This window comes from Carassius auratus, chromosome 23, assembly GCF_003368295.1.
Source record: "Carassius auratus strain Wakin chromosome 23, ASM336829v1, whole genome shotgun sequence".
NCBI classification, from domain to species: domain Eukaryota; kingdom Metazoa; phylum Chordata; class Actinopteri; order Cypriniformes; family Cyprinidae; genus Carassius; species Carassius auratus.
Window position 1 is genome coordinate 6,167,288 of NC_039265.1, and position 9,856 is coordinate 6,177,143.

The window sequence follows — 9,856 nt, forward strand, 5'->3', positions numbered from 1 at the left end:
ACTTAGAAGGTTTTGTTTATTCACCAATATTAGTAATGCAAAGCTAATGGGAATACTGTCTAATTTTATATCATTAATTCAAATACATATAAATGTTTATATGTCGTATGTTATATGTTAAAACGTCATAATATTATTTCATACATAACATATTCATATTTGAAGGTTAATGAACTACTAAACTGTTAAACCAGCGAGTAGCTTCTTTTTATGGATCTATTTACAATAATTATTTATTTATTCCTTCAACTCTAGATTCTGCTTATGCTTCATGGGGAAACAAAGGCCTTGAACATTTTTCTGATAGCTATATTTATTGATGAGTTGATGAGTTTTCACAACTTTTTCTGATCTTTCAGTAAAGTAGTCTACGTAACTCAGATCATTCTCATTGCCCTTCTTTTCCAGTTTTGCCTGAACCCTCCCTTTATGAGAAGTGTATAGAATCACATGTCTGTATCCTTTTTATATAATTTAATTCTCCCTTATGCTTTCCCTTCATCTTCTCAGTTTAATTATCAATGGGAAGAAGAACTGGGATGTACTGTAGATTGGATTCAGATTTGTGGGAGTTAGCTGCTGGTAGAGTTAACCTTTCTTCATCCTGTGTTAGACTGAGTCTGATTCAATTTAAGGTTTTTCATAGAATTCATTTGACAAACATCATATAAGCTATTTCCAGGTGTGGATGCCACTTGCAATAGGTGTTGCAAGGTGTTTTTTTTTTTTTTTCTTGTTCAAAGCTGGAAGATTTTTGGTATTCCTTTTTTGATACTTTTTCTGAAGTTTTGAATATTGAATGACCCCTAATTGCTATTTTACTACACTGGAAGTCTTCTAAATCTTCTCCCACTTATTCAGTACAAATACACAATCCATGTAGTCTCTCAATTAATATATGGATATACGTGTATGGCGTGATGATTATTGAAAGAGTTAAATGAACAGTTCACCCAAAAATGAACATTTTGTCATTATATACTCACCCTTATGTCGTTCCAAACCTGTATAAATTTCAAAGAATTTTGTTGTTGGTCCCCATTGATTTTCATAGTAGGGAAAGAAATACTGTGGAAGTCAATGGGGACCATAAACAGCTTGATTACCAGCATTCTTCAAAATATCTTATAAATATCTTATAAATATTATGTTCAACATAAGAAAGAAACTCATGTTTGGATGATATGAGCTTGAATAAATGAGGACAACATTTTCATTTGTGGGTGTGCTGTCCCTTTAAGAAAAGTTCATTTTAAATGATTTTAGAAGACTGTGGCATGTCACATAAAACTGCATTTAATTTCTACATAAAGCACAGGGTGGCAGTGTTGTCACTGACCAAAAAGTAAGTTTAAACCCACACCAAATCTCATTTGTGCTTTCCGGAAAGCCAAGGCTATAAAGCACATGTGACACACATAGTTTCATGGTGGAAGTGTAAACCAGATGCTCAAGTTAGTGAAAAAGTGAAATAAGTGCCTGTGGTAGGTGCTGAATCGACACGGTTTTATATCATGACACCAAACATCTTCTCTTATCCTTTCACCAACTCAAAAGTCTTTAAGATTAGGGAAAAAGAAATCAATTCAGAATCATATTTCACAATTTTTGCAACAGGAAGCTGATGCCACATGACACCATGCCTCATTCGAGTGTAGAAATAAGCAAGGGAACAGCAGGCATGACTGTAAGGCTTTCCCCCTTTTTTTTCTCGAGTTGTTTTGACCCAAACTTCAGAGTGGTAACCATAGACACAACCTCTGTAGTTCACTGAAGGGCAAGGCCAGAGCACGTGGGAGGATTGGGAGCACGCCAAGTTTCAGAGAACATCCCACAGTTCAACAGAGATGAGGCGGTGGGAGGCAAAGGTGACGGCCACATCTTATACATTCATCTTTTTTCGGTGCATAACCTCAGAGGCCGTCTCTAAGATAATGACCAAACAGCTCAGTCTTTATTTTGGCAACAGGGATTGCCCCCTCGCACTACACACCAGCTGCGTCACACGCGCTTGTAGAATCATTGATTTCAGAAATGATAGTGTACCATAATTGGCTGCTGGTTGGTTTCACTTCCATTCTTACAGCTTGGGTCCAGTTTTAAGTGATGAAAGTTTCAGGCTTTTGTTTTGATATGGTGTTTGTTCTGATGTCACTGCGTTGCCAGGAAGATGTTTTTTTTTTTTTTTTTTTTTGGATAAGAAGAGCTGTCGATGTGATCTCTGTGTGATTATATGCAGTCTGGAGAGGTGGAGCCATGCAAATACTGTGCTACTTTCAATACTGACCACAGTGCTGCATCTTCTCTGCCATTCAGTTTCTCTTACCTGTGTAGCCATTGTCAGTAATTAGTGGAGCAAAATAATTTCTTACCAAAACTCTTTATTTTTTTTTTAGATATTTTGTCAGTTTTTATCACTTCATAAACCAGGAAATGAAATGTTGTGTAATATCCGACATGTTATATATGAATAAACCCTCTAGAAAAAAAAAATGAAGAAAAAATAGAATTTATTAAATGTAATTATTTTGAGAAAACTTCCTTTGCAGTGTTGCATTTGACACCTACAAATAGAGTATAATAAAATAAACACTTAAAAGTGTGTATCTTAGATGTTTTATTTCCACTAGTCGGATACAATACCCTATCAAAAATAACCAAATAGCCTACAATCTAGTAAAAAATTGACAAGGACATGAAAAACAATGTTTTTTGCCTGTAGTGTCTTGCCTTAAACTTAATTATTTCAGTCAATGATTTTGGCCATCCAAAAGTATTTCAGCTGGAGCTTGCTTGCTTATTTATTTATTTACGCTTCACCTGAATATATCTGGTTGTCAAAATTTCGATGCATCACTAGCAACAATGTAGAAATTATTATTTATAATATTAGCTTTAGGAGTAGTAGTAGTTGTTGCTATTATTGTGCAAAAGGCATAATATAATTCAAAAGAGCAAGCCTAGTGAGCCTAGAGTTGCTGAGGCATTGGAAATCTGGGAAGAAAGTGCAAGCTTGTTCCTATTAAATCACAACCTGCTGTGTTGGATGTTTGGTTGTCAGGTTGTATTCTGGTGAGTCAGTCGACTGTTTACTCTCTGGGGTTTGTTTGCCCACCTGAGTGCTTTATCAGCACTGATGATGGGAACTATAGACCGGATCCTTTAGAACAGATGACAGGCTTTCTACAGACCAGAGAATAAAACTCTTGTCTATCACAGCCTCGTCATTAACACTCATGTTTTTCTGTGGCGGATGAATAAACGGAAGCCTTTGAGAGGACTGACAAGAGTGAGGTGTGTCTCACCTGGTTGGTGACCTCGGTGTGTATAAACAGCTGCGAGTCTATTTGGCTTCCATAAGGAAAAGCGTGCTTCAGTAGATCACTCCCTCTTTAGGGTCCTTTTTACTTGCATGCTATTTTTGCTGTTGCAGAATAACACAAAACCTTCAGTATTGGAGGATGATGAAACATTAATGACTCCAACACAACCTGATGCATGCCATGTCTTTAAATATGGTAATACTGGTACATGATTTGTGAACTGTGTCACTGTTTTGTCATGGTTTTAGTTAACTGTTATAACCCGGATAGGAGTGGTGGTTGTCTTTATTGATCATTCACATGTGTAGGTGACTTTACCTTGACCTTATCACTTATTTGACAAAGTTTAAATCTTGAAAGTGAAATAGGATCTCAGATGTCAGTTACACAACAGTTTTATAACTCACCTACACATTCTGTACACACACATATGTGCTTTCAGTGCCATATTTTAATTTATGAAGCAATGAGTGAAGCAATGTATTCACACAGTGATGATTTAGATGCAAAGACAAAGATAAGACATAAACCATGCACCGTCTTTTATCTTTGACTCCCTGCATTTGTGATAAGCTCTCCTGTCAGCACATAAATCTGCAATTTTCTATGCCCCCTCTTCTCATGAACCCTGATTCACCATTTTACTCCAAATCTGCCTTAACAGTTGATAAATGTAGTTATATTATAAATGACCCAAACCTCCTTTTTAGTGGCATAAGTGATTTACGAGTTTGCCTCGACTGGCGTTATTCACTACATCTCTATTCTTGATAAACACAATGATTAAAATCTTTCAGATCAGTAACATTTATTGATTTATTTGGAAATAAATTCATATTTTATTCAACAAGGGTGTATTTAATTAATCAGAAGTGACTGTAAAGAGATTTATAATTTGACAGAAAATGTATATTTCTAGTAAATGCAGTTCTTCTGAGCTTTCTATTCATTAAAGAATCCTGACAAAAATATATAATGGTATCCTTAAAATATTAAGCAGCACAACTGTTTTAAACTGATATTAATAAGAAATGTTTCTTGAGCAGTAATTCAGCACATTATAATGATTTCTGGAGGATCATGTGACTCTGAAGACTGGAATAATGATGCTGGAAATTCAGCTTTGCATCACAGGAATAAATTACATTTTATAATATTTTTAAATAGAAAACAGTTATTTCAAATAGTAATGCTATGTCTTTTTCATAACTAAAGCTTTGGTGAGCATAAAACACTTATTTCAAAAACCTCAAGAACCTTTAAACAGTAGTGTGATCATTTTTAGTTTTGTAAAAACGTTCTACACTGGCAAACTAGAGATATCTTTCACCTCCAGATAATGCTTTATTTTCCATCGAGGCCTTTTCCCATGATCTGCTATTTGCTTTTGTAATGTTGTGTCAACATTGTAAAAGTTGAAAGTCAACTCAATTAATAGACTTACATCTCTATCTCATACATCTCTCTCTCTCTCTCTCTCTCTCTCTCACACACACACACACACACACATGGCCAAACAGCTCCTATATAACTCAGCAAACATAAGGCACAGTGTATGGCTTTACTGTCAGTATATACAGTATGATTGCTGACGGTTTATCATCAAATTTAAAGAGGATCCTCCCAGTCCCGCTTTCACTCGGAGGAGTGTATTTCTAAGCTGAATTAAGTTTTAGGAGAGCTATGTGTGGAGCTTAATTTATTTATTTTTATTTCCCAGAAAAGCCATGTGAGAATATATTGGGATTGTCGTGCAACTTTTATTTATTTAATTTTTTTCATATTTAATATGCATAAGGTTTATATTAAATGAGAGTATGTGTAATATTTGTACTTAAAAGTAAAAATTCACACTATAGCACCACTTACTGTTTGACTAGTGAAGGCAAGATGGTGCTTAAAGTGGTCAAAAACTCATAGGTCATGGTCACCAGTTACAGGATCTAGGACACAAACTTTCATTTATACTTTTCTAAACTACATTTCTTATTTAAACTAGTGATGTTGCTTAAAATATATACAGATGCATCTAAAAAAACTTATTTTTACAAGTGAAACTTTCATATATTTTTCAAAAGTTTTTTATTTTATTTTAATGATTAGAGCGTACAGCTCATGAAAGTGAAAAAAATATTGGCGCATGTGCTGCTCAGAATTAACACACGCGGAAATGCAGCAAAGAGATCAAAACAAAACAACAATCACTAATTAGAAGTACAAAACGAGGAATGTAAAGAAGAATGTCTGAGAACAAAGACATAGGCTATTTTAAAATAACTCCAACTGAATTCGTCTGAAAGAAGAAAGTCATACACACCTAGGATGACTTCAGGTATAACTTCAGTAATTTATGGCCTAATTTTTATTCTGGGATGAACTAACCCTTTAATATGCTTTGATACAGCACTCTGTGAACAACCACCCCTTTCAGTAATGACCTTCGGTGACTTACCCTCTTTGTGGTGTCAGTGATTGTCTTCTGGACCATTGCCATTTATATATATATATATATATATATATATATATATATATATATATATATATATATATATATATATATATATATATATATATATATATATATATATCATTATGCATCAGCCGTAATGCCGTAAGAAGTAAACGTCTCTGCAGTAAATGATGGAAGGACAAATTTCGACATGCCACCGACTCCACTGTCATGACACAGGCACGGATATATTCGGTGAGATCACGCTTCACACCCTTATTCACAACAGTAGGACGACTGTAGCTCTCTAAATAACGTTAAACTGAAGATCTTCCCATTGCAACACTTTGCGTCATTGTGTCTCAATAGTCAATGAATCATCTACCGCCCGACAGATTTGAAGAAACCAATGATGTCATGATATCGGATGTTGACATAGCATACTTCAAAATACTACTTGCATGATCTCATTGAAACACATTAGAAATCTTTTTTGTGCAAGGGAGACATCAAGCCCAAAAGTCCCATTATAGTAAATCCAGCTCAGGATATCAATTTGAATGATTTATGTTTGTTTAATGGGTGTTTACTGAATACAAACGGAAACAGTTATATGCACGTATAATTGACTTGGCACCTCATCTGACAACTGAAAACCACACCGCGAATACGCTTAAAGGAATATTCTGGGATCAGAACATGTTAAGATCAGTCGACAGCATTTGCACCATAATGCTGATAACCACAAAAATTCGACTTATTCTTTCTTTTATGATAACCAAAATAGTTGTTTTGCTTTGTAAGAAACAACATTATGCCACAAGATTTATTGAATGACTTGAATGTCAGCTTGTTCTGAATCTGAAATATGTCTTTAATCCTCTTTTTTTGTTGTGGTAATTTTGACGGTTTTTTTTTTACATTTTTTTTTAAGACAATGCTACTTGATGTTATTGAACTGGACTAAAACATGCTTTTCTCACAAAGGACATGACAACTATACAAAAAAAATAAATAAAACAATAATAATAATAATTTTACTTTTTAGACTTGTTAGACTTTGTGTTGGTCAAAAATAAAAATAAAAATTGCTTATAAATCTCTCACTATGGATTAATATTAAGAAATCTTAAAACATTTTTTATCATGTTGATTTCTCTCAATTAGAACAAGTTTTTTCTTTCTTTCTTTTTTTTTGGGGAAATGAATGTTCATAGGCCTCATGATCTAATTTTACATGCACCTCAATTTTTGAGTGACCCAAATTGACTGAATACGTTTTTTTGCACAGCACAAGGTTGAACTGCTTTATGCACATACACCCTGATCTTGAAAGTGATCCCTGCCTCATTCATCTGATAAATACAAGCTGTAATCAAACCGTTTAGTGTATTTTTTCATTTGGCCTTGCATGGAGAGCTATTTCTAAACTACAGCACCCTGATATGAAAGAGTAGTTTAGCACTCGACTTGCAATGATATATTAAACAAGACAGTGCCCTGAGATGGTTTGTTTAACATGAACAGATATTTAAGATAACATGCCATGACCTGTTTTCTAATTCTTTCATGTGAACCGCTACTTTGTAGAGCACCGAAACTGGCACATCATTTTTTACCCAACCTTCACCCTAACACTTTGACAACAAGCCAACAAGTCTGATAAAACTGAGATAAAGCACGAATGGGAAGCTTCTTAAAAGAGAAAAATGGTATTAGTTTACAGTAATCTTAATTTTTTTAATGAATGAGTGATCTGTTTTCTCATCTTTATCAGGTTTCTCTGTCACATTTTTGCTGTCAGATTAATTTTTCTCATAAATTCAACCTCTCCATTATCTTAAGCCCACATTATTTCTTCATGGGAAATGCTCTCTTACCTTAGTCCTGTTATGCAACAAATGAAAGAGAAATGTCAAGCATTATTTGGTTACTTAGACATGTATTTGCTGATTTGATGTAATCAAAACTCAAATGTTTACGAAATTACTCCTGATGGTTCGATGGACTTTTACACAACCAAAGCACTGACAGATAAACATTTGCACAGATGCCTCCTAAAATGTTCACATTTGCACAGATGCCTCCTAAAATGTACACATTTCACATTCCCACTGACCACAAATAAGACATTAACTGAAGACAAAGCTTTTGAGTTCTGTCCTTCTGCATCAGATTTTGAAAGATGAGTTTGACGCAATCATATACGCAATCACATACGCAATCACACTGAGATTGATATGTCCTTGATTGTAACAGACACATCAAGGCTTAGACCTTCCAACCAAAAAGCCCTCCCAGATGAATGTAGCTCAGTGTGAATGAATGTAATGAGTATCTCTAAGGGTTTATAGTATTTGGCCTGAGACATACCAGCCCAGCTATGTCATTCGGCTAGACGGCTTGTAAGCAGGCACACTGTAATTACAGAAGAATGGCATCATGATCATAATATTCAGTAAGTAAATATTAAACAACACATTGCCCAAAACAAAATGCAATACGCTTATTATAGGGACAAACATTTTAAGCAACCTGGGATTGGTGTTTTGCACAATAATGGCAGTTCACTTCTTGAAGAGACAAAAATATGTTTGTGTACTATATTTATATTTATATTTACATTTATATTTTTTAAATATATTAATTTCTTTTAAAATATTTTTCTGACCCCAAATTCATTGGTGTTTTTCAGTGAAAAGCACTTATTATAACAAAGAGAAATATGAGATGCCTAAAATAACAGACAACAAAGGCAACACAATAAAGGCTAAATTTCGTAATTTATTTGTAGATGTTAGTAAGCTAGTTAGTGTAATTAGCATACCAATACTTTTCATTGCAGTATATATATATATATGTCCTTCTGTAGGTTTCTCCCATCTGCATATATAGAGCTCAAGTAGAGTGAACATCAGCTTCGTGGTCACCAGTCTAGACCAAGCCCGTCTCCATTAGGTGCTCAGTTTAGCCAGTAGGCCAGCTCTAGGAAGAGTCCTGGTTGTGTCTTCTATTATGGATGATAAAGGCTACATGCTTTTGTCAACCATTATTGAAGCATAATTGTTTTGTGAACTCTTCCCCAGATGTGTGGCTTGACACAATCCTGAGCCCTACAGGCAGTTCTTTGACCTCAGGCCTTGGTTTTTGCTCTGAAATGCATTTTCAGCTTTTTTATTCAAATGTATGTGCCTTTCCAAATCATACCCATTCATTTGAATTTGCCACAGGTTAACTTGAAGTTAACACTTGAAGTGTAGTAACATATACCCCCCCACCCCCATACATACACACACACACACACACACACACACACACTATTATGTAACATAAATACTGATAGACCTAAGTATGATAATAAATTAATGGAGATGTTGAAGCACCTTGTAGGTATTTTATAAGTGAATCTGTTAAAATAGCCTATTGAAGAGACCAGACATGAGCTACTGCCACAACTGTTCCTACAGTGAAAAGCACTTATTATAACAAAGAGAAATATGAGATGCCTAAAATAACAGACAACAAAGGCAACACAATAAAGGCTACATTTTGTCATTTATTTGTAGATGTTAGCAAGCTAGTTAGTGTAATTAGCATACCCATACTTTTCATTGCAGTTTTGTTCATACAGTGGAAAATGACTTAAACGTAATTGTTATGAATGCTGGCACATGTATGATCTGTTTTAGTTTAGTTTTCTATGTCTCCATTACCCTGCCTATAGTTTCCCTGTTTTTTGATTGATTAGCTCCACACCTGTTTCTGTTCTTCTTCATTACGTTCCCTGTATTTAAAGCCTGTGTTCTTCATTGTTCCTTTGTCTACTATTGATGTTTATTCATTTGGATTTGTGTTCGGTTGTGCCTATTTTCTCCTCTGATTTATTAAAAGAACTCTTTGGTTATACTCTTTCGTTGTGCGCTTTGTTTTGCACAACACGTGACAGCTAGATTATATAGTCATGGTCTTTTTCAAAAGACATTAAGACACTTTTTGGTGAATTAAAAGCAAGCAGTAATGTAACTGAAATTAAAACAAAATTATAGAAGTTTAAATTTATTGTAAATTTGCAAAGATGATAAAA